Here is a 17,848-nt window from a genome sequence, read left to right on the forward strand (position 1 = left end):
CTGCCTTCTAAATATACACTATAAAAAACATATACTTACATACCTCTCTAACTAAGTACATGGGCAGTTCTTAGCGGGCCTTTCTCTCATTATTATCGATATTTTGCCCTTGAGCTACTTCCTTTACTGTAAAAACAAAAAATGATTGACTAACTGAGTGTGTTTATTCTTGTTTATGTTTATCACCATGCCCTAATCACGTGGAGGACTCGCGATAGCCAACCAGTCCTCTCCCCGAAAGAGCTTGGAGGAGCGTTGCCAGTTATCGTACTCAGCGCATTGCATTTTTTGTAGTTTCTGACCGATAACTATAGCAAAAAAGAACGAAACCCATCAATACTTAACAGTTTTAACGCTAACTTTAATTTCCTGTCGTTATCTGTGTGGTTACGACAGTCTTGGAGCCAAAAAAATGATAAATCCAATGTTCAGTGTACGACAATTTGGCACCGTTGGCTTGGAGCTGTCTGCAATAGGAACGGATCCTTGGGCACGGCTGGAAACGTCACCTCACACCCACACACACTCGCCTGACACACGGCACCCACTCATAGCCTAATCAAGAGCATGGAGGAAAGAAAACTAGTGCTATGTGTTTGTGTTGGTGTGTGTGTGTGTCGTACTCCAAATAACCTATACACAGCATCGCCTTCTCTCTCCCTCCCTCCCACGCCAGCAGTTTTCCCCCTGGCCAGTCCCCGAGCGCTGACGGAGCCCCACACCAATTAAAACTACCCCAATAAACACCAGTTACACACGAGGATAAAACTACGTACGAGCTGATACTGACATAAAAACACAGCCCGAAGTTTTAGTATACTGCAAATGCTTCCTTCGTGAAAAAGGACTTGATAGATTGAAGCTGAAGTCCAGTCAGTCATCTCGCCTCTCTGGTATAGCGTATGTGTTGGGGGGCATTCACAGACGCCTCCGCCTCTTACATCAACTATTTCCAAAGGTCAAAAAGGAGGTCAATCGGGTTCTCATCAGTGTTTTTAGGGGTTCGTGGTATAGAAGAAGGGTCAAACTACCACCAGGGTCATAAAGCTACTCCTGGAAATGCCCACAACTCCTTTGAAAGTCTGGTCAAAAATGTTTTCTTCTTAGACTTCTTTTCATATCAACTATTTTCAACGGCCAAAGAGGAGGTCAACCGGGTTCTCATTGAGTGTTTTTAGGGGTTCGTGGTATAGAAGAAGGGTCAAACTACCATCAGGGTCATAAAGCTACTCCTGGAAATGCCCAAAACTCCCATGAAAGTCTGGTCAAAAATGGTTTCTTCTTAGACGGTTCCGCCTCCCATATCAACTACTTCCAAAGGCCAAAGAGGAGGTCAATCGGGTTCTCATTGAGTGTTTTTAGGGGTTCGTGGTATAGAAGAAGGGTCAAACTACCACCAGGGTCATAAAGCTACTCCTGGAAATGCCCCAAACTCCTATGAAAGTCTGGTCAAAAATGTTTTCTTCTTAGACTTCTTTTCATATCAACTATTTTCAACGGCCAAAGAGGAGGTCAACCGGGTTCTCATTGAGTGTTTTTAGGGGTTCGTGGTATAGAAGAAGGGTCAAACTACCATCAGGGTCATAAAGCTACTCCTGGAAATGCCCAAAACTCCAATGAAAGTCTGGTCAAAAATGTTTTCATCTTAGACGGTTCCCAACAAACTGACTTCCTCTATCCCTTCTCCCACACACACAAAAAAATGACAATATTAAGCGTTGGTGTGTGTGATGCAAGGAGAGGATGGGAAGGGAAGGGAAGGGAAGTGAAAGTGTGGAAATGAAAGACTAGTATATAGATATCGTACGTTAATAGGCTACCCGACAAACCGACTTTCTCTATCCCTTCTCCCCCCAAAACTGACAATATTAAACGCAATAACCCGTGGTCGATTTACCGATAACCAGGTGATATTTTGTGCGATCGTAAATCATCCGTGTATCACATTAATGACTGAAAATCTTTAGAGGCAACCATAATATTATGTAAACAAAATACGACTGAAGTTTGTTTTTTTGCTTGACGCCCGGCACGGATATGGGCAGCGTGGAGTGTAAATGATAGACACCGACCAAATAGATAAATACAAATATAAAATGTATAATATCCCTTAACTCCTTGACTGCGGATTTCCTACAAGAAGACATCACCAAGCTACAGGAGTGGAACGAAAAGTGGCTGCTACAATTCAATGAAGAAAAATGTAAAGTCCTGCACCTTGGGAGGGGATATCCAGCACACCAGTACCACATGGGAAGCACTCCACTATCCACCACAGAGGCAGAGAAAGACCTGGGAGTGTATGTTACCAGGCTACCAGGGAAGGGATATCCAGCACACCAATACCTCATGGGAAACACTCCACTATCCACCACAGAGGCAGAGAAAGACCTGGGAGTGTATGTTACCAGGCTACCAGGGAAGGGATATCCAGCATACCAATACCTCATGGGAAACACTCCACTATCCACCACAGAGGCAGAGAAAGACCTGGGAGTGTATGTTACCAGGGTACCAGGGAAGGGATATCCAGCACACCAATACCACATGGGAAACACTCCACTATCCACCACAGAGGCAGAGAAAGACCTGGGAGTGTATGTTACCAGGCTACCAGTGAAGGGATATCCAGCACACCAATACCACATGGGAAACATTCCACTATCCACCACAGAGACAGAGAAAGACCTGGGAGTGTATGTTACCAGGCTACCAGGGAAGGGATATCCAGCATACCAATACCACATGGGAAACACTCCACTATCCACCACAGAGGCAGAGAAAGACCTGGGAGTGTGTTACCAGGCTACCAGGGAAGGGATATCCAGCACACCAATACCACATGGGAAACACTCCACTATCCACCACAGAGGCAGAGAAAGACCTGGGAGTGTATGTTACCAGGCTACCAGTGAAGGCGAAATCCATGGCAATCGCAGCGGACGGGCTAAACCAATAAACATCCGGCTGAATAAATAGATAAAAATAAAGAAGAAAAATATTAGTACCTCGCTAACCTATAGACGCCCGACCCATGCTTTCCTTTATCGGTCAAGGGCGCCCACAGAGGGATGAAAAGCGGAGAACGTCCAGGATCCCACGAGACGGTGATCAGTGTCCAAGGGCGCGGGGACACTAGTATCAGAGAGGGTCGCATTATAAGACATTTCGCCGCCCAAGAACATATATTTGACAAGGCTTTCGTAGGAGTTTGGGGCATTTCCAGGAGTAGTTTTATGACCCTGGTGGTAGTTTGACCCTTCTTCTGTACCATGAACCTACACAAACACTCGTTAAAACTCGATTGATCCCCTCTTTGACCTTTAGAAACAGCTGATGTGAGAAGCAAAGTGTCTTATTATACCGATATAAGAGACGGCAACTTAACTGGCTGGTGGCTGCCTTCCATAAAACAGACCCTGAGCACTTCAATAAGACATTACGAGGGTGTTGGACTATTTCATCTGTATTTCTTCCTGCCTACTACTTGGACTCTTTCAAGAGGAGGGTATCAGGACACCTCTCCTCCCGAAATGGACCTATCTTTCGGCCACTCCTCTTGACTCTCTTATGGAGCAGTGAGTAGTGGGCTTTTTTTCATTTCAGGGTGATGTCTTGGGAGCCCCGCGCGGTATGTATTTGTTGGAAGAAGGAAACAAACTCGCAGCGATCGGGTCCCGTAACAGATGTGAGCAAACTAAAGAGCCGGCGTTTGTTAGCTAGATTACGCGCTCATAAACCTAATTTCCTTCCCAGAGTTTTACCGCTTTACAAATGTTTCAGTGTAACCTGGCTTAAAAGTTTTGTTATGAACGGCATATTCGCGCTCACCATCAAGCCCTGCAATGCCTCGTGATGGGCCTCGTAAAGCCTTGGTAGACAGCCCGACGGTGGTGGTGGTGGTGGTGGTGGGCAAGGGTGTTAGATCGTTCTACTCAGCCTCTCCTATTCACGGATTTTCGACCCCAAAATTGTCTCCTGCACCGCAATAACGAGACCAAATCTGCATCATAAAAGCACCTAATTCAGGAAGCTAGATCCATTACCCCAAAAGTTAAGCTGATAAACTCTCATTCTAAGTAATATAAAAACAAAGCAAACTATTTCTCGCCAAAACTGCATCATAAAAAGACCAAATTCCGAAAGCTAGATTCATTACCCCAAAAGTTAAGCTCATAAACCCCCATTCTATGTAATGTAAGAGATAATCACCCATTTTAAAACTTGATTCATTACCCCAAAAGCAATACAATAAGTAAAATGAAAAGATAAACACTCATTAGATTCATTACCCCAAAAGTTAAGCTTATAAACCCCCATGCTAGGTAATATAAAAGATAACCACTCATTTTAAAACTTGATTCATTAACACAAAAGCAATATAAAAAGTAATTTGAAAAGATAAACACCCATTAGATTCATTACCCCAAAATCAATATAAAAAGTAAAATAAATAGATTAACACCCGTATTAAGCTAGATTCATAACCCCAAAAGTCAAGCAGAGAAACACACCCATTTTGACTATTATAAAAGAGGATGGATGGCAGAAATAACACACGAAACAATGAACACTCACCTCAGCGCCCTTTCGTGTTCTTCCGTGTTGTGTTGATGCCTCCATTAGGGCTCATCCCGCATCGGCTCATCTGCAACACAAGAAGTCCAATGAATATTAAAACCTCCTTGAGTTTGCAGCCGTTCACCTTCCCCGTCGCTGCTGGAAAGAGACACGTTCGTCTAATGGTATTTCAAACTCTAAGGACTTGAAAAAGACAAGACTCTGTCGTTTATTTATCTCCGGGAAAGGAAAAAGAAATATAGAAGCATTGAAAATAATTGCGTGCGAGCGTGTTTTGAGGTAGTTGTGTTTACGTGACTGGCGAGAGCAGGACTACAGCTTGTGCCCGCCCTGCCGCCCCAGCACGGCTATGACATGGGAAGAGCGCGAGGAAGAAGTCACAGTTCCCTAGACTACATCCGTCACCATTCCAACCATTGCTAGCCACTACCAACCAGTCCATCCCTATTCACTGTGTGTGTGTGTGGGGGGGGGGGGGTATTATCTCCGTCTCACTGGTTCTTGAGCTAATGATTGGTTGGAATCCATCACCCCGGCACACAGGACAAGTGTGACATCCGCGTTACAACAGTTTACCTTCTCCAGATAATGAGAGGAGGACGGACAGCTGGCTGGACTGTGCGTCAACTGCCCTGCCAGGATCGAACTCGGGTCCGCAGATCCGTAGCTAGGCATGCTAACCACTACGCCAAGGAATTCAATAAAATAGTGCGTAATATATATTTAACAATAGCGTTAAAAGATTTAAGACGCAGTGCTTCGGAACGGTAAATCCGCATGTCAGTTTATATTATTTTTGGCCTCACTGGAAAGTCTTATTTGAAAACATAAAATATATATTCATATTTTATTCATCAGCAACTCATTAGCATTGCTAAGTGGTACAAAAAGTATTGTGGAGCACGGCAATCGTCACGCCGCACAGCTCAGCGGCTCCGGGCCCCGCTGGCGGCCACCCGCCTGCAGGGGTGGCCGCGCCCAGCTGCCCCGCGCCTCACGCCCTGTTTTGGGCGGCGGAGGCCAGGCCGCCGCGGTGCAGCCGAGGCATTCACGGCTCTTAGCCTCCTAAAGCTCGCCTCTACATCACCCTCTAAACACAGCAAAGGGAAACAAACAACTACTCAAATACATTAACTGGAAAAGAATGAACCGTCAATATAATTTTTCTTTAGTCATATATAAAATTTGCTTTGGATTCTGTGGATCCGTGGATCCCCAGCGGCCGTGTGCTCAATCTGGCCGTCAGTTCCCCTCCCTCCCTCCTAATCCCTGACTGTCGGCCGGAGACTTTCAGCCAATAACTTGCGATCCTTTCCCTTCACCCAAAACAGACTCCTGCTGCTCGCCTTCCCTCATAACCAGAGTGTTCTCGAGCGTGACAAATATTTTTTTAGCTACATCCAACGCACGAGTGCTAACAAATTCCACGGCAGATAAATATGTAAATTTTCTTTCCCAGCAGCGAAATTAAAAGTAAGTTGTTTTCGAGCTAAGTGAGCGCATGTGTCTATCGGTCCGTGAGCCTCGGAGCGCGCCCATTAAAGCTTCAGATATTCACTTGCAGATGAAGAGAACGATCACTTAGTATGCTGACCGAATACCAATTGGACTCGTGTTGAAAGAGTGACCTTGCTCGATTCTGCTGTCCCTCGCTCCAGCCTCACTCTTCTGGTTTTGGACTACCCTTTCTCAAATTATCGCTATGGTCTTTTCTAGCCCTTTTGCTGTTTCTTTTTTTCTTCTGCTTCTGTTTCTTTTTCTTATTTGTCTTCTTGTTTTTCTTCTTGTTCTTGTTCTTGTTCTTGTTCTTCTCCTTCTTCTTCCTCCCTAGTTCCGAGTTGCTCTCTCTCTCTCTCTCTCTCTCTCTCTCTCTCTCTCTCCATTCTTTCCCTTCCGCATTCCTTCAACTCACTCTGAATTCCTTTTCCTCGCCGTAACAAGTTTCCTTCCTTCACTTGGGGTGCGACTGTTCTCAAAAACCGCCGCTGAAGCGAACCCATTTTGCTTGCAGACAGCGTATCCATGAAGGCGCTAATTGACGGCAGAGTAATATAGTAAAAAATGATATACCGGAAACTTCAAGGAGAGGACTGAAAAAAAAAATATGATTGGGGAAGGAACGAAGGAAGGAATGAGTGGAGGACAGAGAAACACCACATACTCTTCCTTTCAAGCAGTTCGCCTTTAATCAAATAGTCCCTTTCGGTTTCTATTGTACAGGAACATTGACGAATACGGCATCACAGATATAAAGTGCTCAACCCATAATAGGTATTGACTCATTGTGATTTTCCCAGATGTTGATGTAATGTGCAATAATATACTGTAGACGTAATGTATATAAGATAATGTAGACAGCTTGGTGACGTTATACATTGTGAACGGTTTGGTATATACTGTTTTATCACGTAACAATGAGGTTCACATTAGAAGCCTATCACGAAACCAGAGATGTAGGATTAAATGAAGTATCGGGAAACAGTTTTAAGGAATATGCAAGTTTTCTCCACCCGAAATTGAACTCTCTTTTGGCTACTCTTTACTTTTATCTTTTATGGGAGCGGCGAGTAGCGTTTTTTTTTTTGTTGTTGTTGTTTTATCCCCTTTTTGTTGCCCTTGAGCCGTGTCCTCAGATGTAAAAAAACAACAACAAAGAGAAAAACGATATCACCAATCACTGCTGTTTAACATTTCTTCTCAATCTGTAAATACCGGGACTCCATTCCCCTTGCAGCTGTAGTGCGCGAAACATTGGCCCTGTGTCCCGGGGTTATGGGTTCTTCCTACCACAGACTCAAGGGCCAAGGGGACGGTGGTGAGCTCCGACACAACACGCAACAACACCTTTACCCATAATTTAACAACCTCATTAACCCGGTACCAGCGATGGGCCAAATTTCTGCCATGATATAAACCCCCCAATATAGATGATGCATAAACTGATCACAAATGCGTTGATATATATTATGAAATGGTTTGCGTGAGGGATGATTCTTTCTCATTATTTTGCTTAGAGGGGCCTTTAACCTAACCTAACCTAACCTAACCTAACCTAACCTAAGAAACATGGCCCCCGCAGCTACCGGGTTAAGATAGTTCCCAAAGACGATTTTTAATACCGAAGCCCCAGAAGCATAAATCCGTCATTTTTGCACACGACAAAAAGCTTACAATATAATTTATCATTGTTGAATCAAAAGAAAACTGTATTAATGAAGACTTTTGATTATCGGCAAAGGTGATGTCAGTCTACTGGTGCGGGCTGTGTGTAAGGAAAAAGAGTATCCGCCTTGGCGACGCTGGTCACGACTCAGACGGAGGGGTGAGGCAAGGGTGCTGAATGCTAAACTACGGAGAGGCCTTTTTGCTGACACCGCAGAGAAGGATGATCATTGGAACAGAAACATTGAAGAAACAGTCACCTTTAGTTCGTCTGCTTTGGATGTTGACGCGGCTCTTGTTCTGAATCTTCAAGGTGACCATGAAAGAAACGTATAGATATATATTAGAAAACCAAGGCATGTAAACAGACTAATCATCACAAGTTTCGCGCACTACAGCTGCAAGGGGAATGGAGACTCGGTATTTACAGACTGAGACCAAACGTTAAGAGACAGTGATTGGTGATATCGTGTTTGTTATGTTTTTTTACATCAGAGGACGCGTTCTGTTCGTATACCAACACCTTTTCTTGCGTCCCTTAGATGACGAGAATGTTATCAATGGAACGGAAACATGGGATTAAACAGTTCCCTTCAGGCCCTATGCTCTGTTTGGGGGATAATCTGTACCTTCAGCGACGCGTTCTGTTCATATACCAACACTTTTTCTTGTGTCCCTTCAGTCACGAGGATGTGTTATCAATGGAACAGAAACAAGGGATTAAACAGTTCCCTTCAGGCCCTATACTCTGTTTGGGGGATAATCTGTACCTTCAGCGACGCGTTTTGTACATATACCAAAACTTTTTCTTGTGTCCCTTCAATCACGAGGATGTGTTATCAATGGAACAGAAACATGGGATTAAACAGTTCCCTTCAGGCCCTATACTCTGTTTGAGGGATAATCTGTACCTTCAGCGACGCGTTTTGTACATATACCAAAACTTTTTCTTGCGTCCCTTCAATCACGAGGATGTGTTATCAATGGAACAGAAACATGGGATTAAACAGTTCCCTTCAGGCCCTCGACTTTGTTTGAGGGATATTCTTTTACCTCTAGCGACGTTTTGTTCTCACATTGACACTTTTATTACTGTCTCTTAAAAGTCTCGAGGCCGCTGTATCCCTTCGACCTACCACGGCCTCCCCCGCCCGCCCTCCCCTCACCCAGCGTTACCCTGGCAACCGCTGCCCGCCACACCCCGACACACACTCTTGACTGGCTCGCTCCCTCCCGTAGAAACACAAGACATTTTTGCTCTACTCTATGAACACTTGAATACTGACCTTGAACCAGCAGCTATTGACTTCCAGATAAGTACATGTAATTTGGTGAGACGCTTGAGATATTGGATTTATAAAGTATTGGAGTTTTTGCATTTATATGAACCCAGCCGCGATCAAGAGTAATTGTTTGCCCTAAGACCGAGGAGGAGTTTTTCAGGGTCAAAGCGTCTATTATTATCTGAATATAAAAGCAAAGAGAATCGAAACGCATTCTCAAAAACAATACATATGGGAAAAAATATAATTACTGACACGGGAAGTTATATTTTCGATTCTGTTTGTTATTTATATCAGGATTACGATGAAACTATTGTCCAACTTTTCATGAAACCTGATAGAAAGGTAAAAAGTTGGAAAGTTTCGTTTAGTCGGCGCAACATCTGTGGTCATATGCCGGAGAGAGACAGGAGGGGAAGGAATTATAGGAGGGAACAGACCCCAGGAGACGGGACACAACCCCCGATTAATACCTGGTACCCATTCACTGCTGGGTGGACAGGGGCGTAGGGTATCGGAAAAGCCGTCTAAATTTTTCCACTCCGCCTGGGAATCGAACCCGGGCTCTCTCGGTTGTGAGTCGAGTGTGCTAACCACTGCACCACGAAGCCCCCCTGATAGAAAGGTGTATCATGGTCTAAGAAAAGGTCGAAGGTAAGGTTGTAGGCATAGGAGAGAGCTGAAAGTGACCACGGTGCTCATCTAAAGTCTCCCTTGCCCTTGAGTCTGTGGTGGGTAAAAACCTATTACCTCGGGACACAGGGAAAGTGTGTTGTATCGCTCACCACACTTCGCCTTGACCAAGTTTCCCCAGACACCCATTTATCGACTAGCTTGGAAGGGAGGACAACCGCTGGATGGGATGGGAGCTAATTGGTCTAGCCGGGCCGTGGATTTCTTGCTAGACGCGCTAATCTCTACACCACGGATGCGAATTGGAAGCTTGTAGGTAAAGAAAAACAGTAAAAAAAAAATAAGACCGATAGCAAAAAAAAGTTAGGCTAGTTTAGGTCAGGTTTTGGTTAGGTTGGGTTAGGTTAGGTTAGGTTAGGTTAGGTTAGGTTAGGTTAGGTTAGGTGATTAGACGCGCTAATCTCTACACCACGGAGGCGCATTGGAAGCTTGTAGGTAAAGAAAAACAGTGAAAGAAGAAAAAAAATATGACCGGTAGCAAAAAAAACTTAGGTTAGTTTTGGTCAGGTTTTGGTTAGGTTGGGTTAGGTTAGGTGATTAGACGCGCTAATCTCTACACCACGGAGGCGAATTGGAAGCTTGTAGGTAAAGAAAAACAGTGAAAGAAGTAAAAAAATATGACCGGTAGCAAAAAAAAGTTGTTAGTTTTGGTCAGGTTTTGGTTAGGTTAGGGTTAGGTTAGGTTAGGTTAGGGTTAGGTTAGGTTAGGTTAGGTTAGGTGATTAGACGCGCTAATCTCTACACCACGGAGGCGCATTGCAGGCTTGTAGGTAAAGAAAAACAGTGAAAGAAGAAAAAAAATATGAACGGTAGCAAAAAAAAGTTAGGTTAGTCTTGGTCAGGTTTTGGTTAGGTTAGGTTAGGTTAGGGTTAGGCTAGGTTAGGTTAGGTTAGGTGATTAGACGCGCTAATCTCTACACCACGGAGGCGCATTGGAAGCTTGTAGGTAAAGAAAAACAGTGAAAGAAGTAAAAAAATATGACCGGTAGCAAAAAAAAGTTGTTAGTTTTGGTCAGGTTTTGGTTAGGTTGGTTTAGGTTAGGTTAGGTTAGGGTTATGTTAGGTTAGGTTAGGTTAGGTGATTAGACGCGCTAATCTCTACACCACGGAGGCGAATTGGAAGCTTGTAGGTAAAGAAAAACAGTGAAAGAAGTAAAAAAATATGACCGGTAGCAAAAAAAAGTTGTTAGTTTTGGTCAGGTTTTGGTTAGGTTAGGTTAGGTTAGGTTAGGTTTAGGTTAAGGCTGCTTACACACGAGCGTTTTTGTACGCGCGTCGAACGGACGCACAGAACGCGTCATATTTTTTGTACACGCGTTTGCCCCGCGTTCGCGTTTCTCGCCCTGCCTCCAGCCTACGACCTCCTCTCAGTCACCAACTGTCTCCTCAAGATGGAGGGTGCACGAAAGAAAGCTGTGATTGCTTATGCAGCAATACAAGCAGTGAAGAAGAAGAGAAACCGTCGTCAGCTTTGGGTTCACCCTATAAACAACAACAGATTGTTGCAGGGCGAGTTTTATACCCTTTATGAAGAATTAAAAGCGGACGATGGCAAATTCTTCAATTACTTTAGGATGTCATACCCAACCTTTGAGGAACTTGTGGCAAGGGTTACGGATGATATTAAACTGCAGGACACAAACATGAGGCCATCTATTCCACCTGAAGAAGCAGTGGCTTTAAGCATCAGGTAAGATAATGTACACAACATATATACTAGTTTTAATATTCCTTTTTATTCTGAAGTAAATAAATTATATGGTATTTCAGCTACCGTATAAATAAAAGTATTCCACTGTAAAAAGATTGCATTACATTTTTCCTCCTTTTTATTTTTAATAAAGTAAACTGTTAGTTCATTAATTAATTGTAGTAGGCTACGCGATGTATGCATGCATGTACTATATCAATTCTTTCCAGTAGTATCTATACACATTTACTATAAACAATAAAACTGCTACATCACACCCAAATGCAGTACACACCAGAGTTCTGTCCACATGAGCGGGACGGGATGGGTGACTGGCCTCTCACCCCCAGCTGAAAGTAATGACTGATATGGCAGCAGGACCTGCGTGCGCGCGTAACCGAACGCCCGTGTGCAACCTCCCATTGAAACGAATACCCGGCAAGGACGCGAGCGTCATTATGAACGCGCGCGTCCTTGCTGGCTCCAGCGTCTGCGCGGCGTTGCTAGCGCGTGCAACGCGTCGTGTGAAAGGTCCCATTGCACTCCATTGAAAGTTAAAACGTCGCGCACCCGAACGCGCGTACGGAAACGCTCGTGTGTAAGCAGCCTAAGTTTGACTAATACATAGATATAGATATTCTTCATTACGCACGCACAGAAGTTCCACATTACTCTTGGCGTTTCACTGATAGGTTAGTTTTGTTGAGGTTTTGGTTAGGTTAGGTTAGGTTAGGTTAGGGTTAAGTTAGGTTAGGTTTGACTGATGCACAGATATAAATATTCTTCATTACGCATGCACAGAAGTTCCACATTACTCTTGGCGTTTCACTGATAGACTGCAGGACACTTTTAACATACAAGGAAACTCCTCCACTTTAATATCAATACAATCTGCTGCATGTTGAAAAGTCCCAAGACATTCATTATATAATCTGAAATCAATCAATGTTCACGGTGTCAAGAATGTTTCAGTGGTAGAAATTTCATAAACATTTTCATTTATAGCGAGGCATCTCAATTTTTTAATCTTATTCTTTTACTATGAGCATTACGGTGATGAAGTTGAGGGATTAGAGTTAGTAATTAAGAGTCAAAGATAAAGTGATTAGACCTATGTACTTATGTTACTCTCTCTCTCTCTCTCTCTCTCTCTCTCTCTCTCTCTCTCTCTCTCTCTCTCTCTCTCTCTCTCTCTCTCTCTCTCTCCATCCCTCCCTCCCTCCCCCTCTCTCTCTCGCACCCAACCTCCTCTCCTTTGTCCTCTCTCGTCAATCCGTGTCCCCCCTTGAGCTAAAGATACAAAAGTGATATGTTCTCGTTGGAAAAAAAAGGAAGGGAGAGACAAATTTCGTACGCACAGAATCCGTTTCAACTAGAGCATGAAACTGAACCCAGAGTGAGGGACGGAGGAAGGGAGAGACAAAGCTTGAGACGAACTGAGGGAGGGCAGGAAGAGGGGACGTGAATGCGAGGGTAGGCGTGCGTATAGGTCGGGGATAAAAGAGAGGCTGCGAGGAAGTGATCTGGACGGGGCGCGGGAAGGAGAAAATGAAAGCGAGCCAGCGGAGAAGAAAATGAGAGATGGATAGATAGAGATAGATAGGAGTAGCACTGATAGACACGGAGGTAAGAAAGCTGGATAGGATAGAAAGATTGATAAACAGATAGAGAGAGAAAAGAGAGAGCCATAACAGACACAGAAAGAAAGGTCAAATAGATAGATAGGATGGATTAAATTATAGATAGAGATAGACAGAGAGAGACCCTTGACAGGTAAGAAAGCTAGATAGGATAGAAAGATTGATAAACAGATAGAGAGAGAAAAGAGAGAGCCATAACAGACACAGAAAGAAAGGTCAAATAGATAGGATGGATTAAATTATAGATAGAGATAGACAGAGAGAGACCCTTGACAGGTAAGAAAGCTAGATAGGATAGAAAGATTGATAAACAGATAGAGAGAGAAAAGAGAGGGCCATAACAGACACAGAAAGAAAGGTCAAATAGATAGATAGGATGGATGGATAGATAGATAGAGAGAGACAGAGAGAGACCCTTGATAGAAACCATAAAGATTGACAACATATGAAAATACAATGAAATACTAAACTAAATACTAAGAACTATGTCTCTTATACATAAACATAGAGCTAACTTTAAGAGACACAGAAAGAGAGAAAGAAAGAAAGAGAGAAAGAAAGAAAGAAAGAAAAAGAGAAAGAAAGAAAGAGAGAGAGAGTTACATAAGGATATAAAGTTTACATAATAATTCACCACATATAGACTTTTTAAACACAGCCGAGGTGAACCGTCTATAAATCCAAGAAAAACACCATCACTCTGCAACGTTTTCACACTAATCACTCTAACATACATTGAAATACTAAGCTAAAGATAAGAAAACTACATCTCTATACAAGGGCTGACTAGTCTATCTACGAGAACAAACGAACACAGTGATACCAGCCAGACCCGGGCCACAGCGAGCGTGAGGAACTACACGCTGATCGATGCCGGAAAAAAAGCAAAATAAAACCATGAAAGAACAACACTGAAAACAATAGCAATACCGGACATGTGAATATAAGAGGGAACACAAACACATACACACATACACAAAAATACGTAGGCAAATACAGGCTGTTGGAGAGAGAAGAAGGAGGAAGCTGGGAGGAATAATTATAGCCGGGGATGTAATTGGAGGAGAGGAATGGATAAAGGAGTTGGATAAAGGAAGAGGAGGAGGAGGGAGAGATTATATACTGGAGGGAAGTGGAGGAAAGGAATGGATGAAGGAGTTGGATAAAGGAAGAAGAGGAGGGAGAGATTATATACTGGAGGGAAGTGGAGGAAAGGAATGGATGAAGGAGTTGGATAAAGGAAGAAGAGGAGGGAGAGATTATATACTGGAGGGAAGTGGAGGAAAGGAATGGATGAAGGAGTTGGATAAAGGAAGAAGAGGAGGGAGAGATTATATACTGGAGGGAAGTGGAGGAAAGGAATGGATGAAGGAGTTGGATAAAGGAAGAAGAGGAGGGAGAGATTATATACTGGAGGGAAGTGGAGGAAAGGAATGGATGAAGGAGTTGGATAAAGGAGGAGGAGGAGGGAGAGATAATATCCAACACGGGAGGGAAGTGAAAGAAAGGAATGGATGAAGGAGTTGGATAAAGGAAGAGGAGGAGGGAGAGATAATATCCAACACGGGAGGGAAGTGAAAGAAAGGAATGGATGAAGGAGTTGGATAAAGGAGGAGGAGGAGGGAGAGATAATATGCTACACGGAGGGAAGTGGAGGAAAGGAATGGATGAAGGAGTTGGATAAAGGAAGAGGAGGAGGAGGGAGAGATAATATCCAACACGGGAGGGAAGTGGAGGAGAGGAATGGATGAAGGAGTTGGATAAAGGAAGAGAAGGAGGGATACTATGCTGCACGGAGGTAAGTGGAGGAAAGGAATGGATGAAGGAGTTGGATAAAGGAGGAGGAGGAGGGAGAGATAATATGCTACACGGAGGGAAGTGGAGGAAAGAAATGGATGAAGGAGTTGGATAAAGGAAGAGGAGGAGGAGGGAGAGATAATATCCAACACGGGAGGGAAGTGGAGGAGAGGAATGGATGAAGGAGTTGGATAAAGGAAGAGAAGGAGGGATAATATGCTGCACGGAGGTAAGTGGAGGAAAGGAATGGATGAAGGAGTTGGATAAAGGAAGAGAAGGAGGGATAATATGCTGCACGGAGGGAAGTGGAGGAAAGGAATGGATGAAGGAGTTGGATAAAGAAAGAGAGGGAGGGAAAGGTAGTATTCTGCACGCTAGTGACATGGAGGAAAGGAATGGACAGGTTGCGGCGGCCTTTCCTTGTCACGGCCAATGTCTCGGGTTCCCTCCAGGCGTTCTGTCAGGGAAATCATGTTGGAGATCAAGAAGAGAATTGCGGAACTCCTGTTTTCCGGAGCCTTCAGTCAATGTTACCAGCATCGTGAGGCAAAAGTATATAAAGATAAAGTGTAAGAATAATGTAGAGACTGTGTATAAAGATAATATATGAAGATAATGTGTGATAATATACTGTAGACGTAATGTATATAAGATAATGTAAACAACTTGGTGACGTTATACATAGTGAAGGGTTTAGTATATACAGTTTCATCACATAACAATGAGGTTCACATTAGAAGCCTATCACGAAACCAGAGATGTGGGATTAAACTTTCTCAGTTGCGCTAGACATATCGCGAGCCTTCGATAGAGTCTGGCACAAGTCTTTGCTTTCTAAATTGCCCTCTTTCGGATTCTACTCTTCTCTCTGTTCCTTTATCTCCAGTTTCCTCTCCTACAATAGAATAACTAGAATTGAGTGGCCAAAAGAGAGGGTCAAATTCGGATGGAGAAGTCGGATGTTAATAAAGTGAATGTGAGTCGCCCTCGCATCTGTTAAACCACTGGACGTTACTGAGGGATGGTGATTCTAATTTGTAATGTTAATAAATAATGAGTTAGGTGTGTGTTCTGTTAATTTACTTGTCTGTCTGTTTGTTCTTTAGTTTGGGTCATTCCTTCTGCCTTTGTCTTTCTCTCCCTTTTTTTTCTTTCTTTACTTTCATTTTCTTTCTTTTTTTCTTTCTTTCCCTTTTTCTTTTTTTCTCTCTTATCTTTCTTTCTCTCGTATGTCCGTCTGTCTGTTTGTTCTTTAATTTGGGTCATTCCTTCTTTCTCTTAATTTTTTTGCTTTACTTTAATTATTTTTCTTTCTTTCCCTTTTTCTATTTTTCTCTCTCTTATCTTTCTTTCTCTCGTATGTCCGTCTGTCTGTCTGTCTATCTGTCTGTCTGTCTGTATCTCTCCTTGACCCCCTCCACACACATACAAAAACACACAACCCCCCCCATAAACCCAACCCAGCACACCCTTCCCCTTCCCTCTCCCCCCAAAACTTTGCATTCCTCGTCAGACATCAGCAAAGGCTATCGCTGGGAGGACTGACCCACGCTTGAGCAGAGTGTTGACTCGGCGCAAACGTTTGAGTCACGATTAGATACACGCGGAGAAGCAACTTTTGGTGTCCTGTGCCGCGGCTCCCCTTTGTGTGTGTAACTAATGAGCGGCGGTGTCCAGGGCGCGGCGGGGGGCATCTGTTTGCTTGGCATTGTACTATTGTCGGCGCTGTAATTACGCGAGACGGACAGGACAGTGATGCGGTATTGTACGTGTGTTGCTTCGCTGCATTAAACATAGTACTGGCCCGGCTCAGCGTTTGTTTAGGACTGTGAGTGTGTGTCTATGCAGTGTGTGGTGAACATTGGGATACTGCTGCGATGTAAGATGTGAAGGAATGACCGGGAGAAGCTATAACACTAAACACACATACAACATAGTGAGGATTAGCTTGTTCAGGACTGTAGGGTTGGTGGTTACGTGTGTATATGTTTGCAGTATGTGGTGAACACTGGGATACAGCTGCGATGGAAGATGTGAAGGAATGACCGGGAGAAGCTATAACACTAAACACACATACAACATAGTGAGGATTAGCTTGTTCAGGACTGTGGTTACGTGTGTAAATGTTTGCAGTGTGAAGTGAATGTTGGGACGCTGTTCTGCTGTAAGGAGTTGTGAAAGGAATGATCAGATGAGGCCGTGACACCCAACACACATACAATATACAATGAGGATTAGCTTCGACAACTTTAGAATCAGTTATCTTTGGATGCGTCTTTATTTCTAAGCCTTTTGAGATTGTAGGAAATAACTAAAGTTCGGGGAAAGAACATTTGTAGTATTGTATGTAAGCAAAGGAAGTGTTTTCTTGTTCAAACTTGGCCTTATTTAGTATTTTGAAGTCTCTCGTCCCTTCACCGATCTTTCACAATGTACGACAGGGTGAAGAAAATCAATGTCAAGTTCAAAGTTAGCTGTAAAATATATTCTGCCAATCCGGTCATTTAACTAGAGTGAATATCAGTTTCGTTAGAGAAGTATGCAAAGAACACAAACAGCAAGAAATAATTACGCCATTGGACAAATGCAAGAAAATGATGTAGCCTCGTAATTTGTCAAGTTCAAGGTTAGCTGCAAAATATATTCTGCCAATCCGGTCATTTAACTAGAGTGAATATCAGGTTCGTTAGAGAAGTATGCAAAGAACACAAACAACAGCAAGAAATAACCACGCCATGGGACAGGTGCCGGAGAATGACATAGCCTCGTAATTTATCAAGTTCAAAGTTAGCTGTAAAATATATTCTGCCAATCCGGTCATTTAACTAGAGTGAATATCAGGTTCGTTAGAGAAGTATACAAAGGACTTAAACAACAGTAAGAAATAATTACGCCATTGGACAGGTGCAGGAGAATTATGTAGCCTCGTAAATATATATTCTGCCAATCCAGTCATTTAATTAAAGAGTGAATGTCAGGTTCTTTAGAGAAGTATACAAAGG

The sequence above is a fragment of the Eriocheir sinensis genome, chromosome 70 (genome assembly GCF_024679095.1).
Source record: "Eriocheir sinensis breed Jianghai 21 chromosome 70, ASM2467909v1, whole genome shotgun sequence".
NCBI lineage: Eukaryota > Metazoa > Arthropoda > Malacostraca > Decapoda > Varunidae > Eriocheir > Eriocheir sinensis.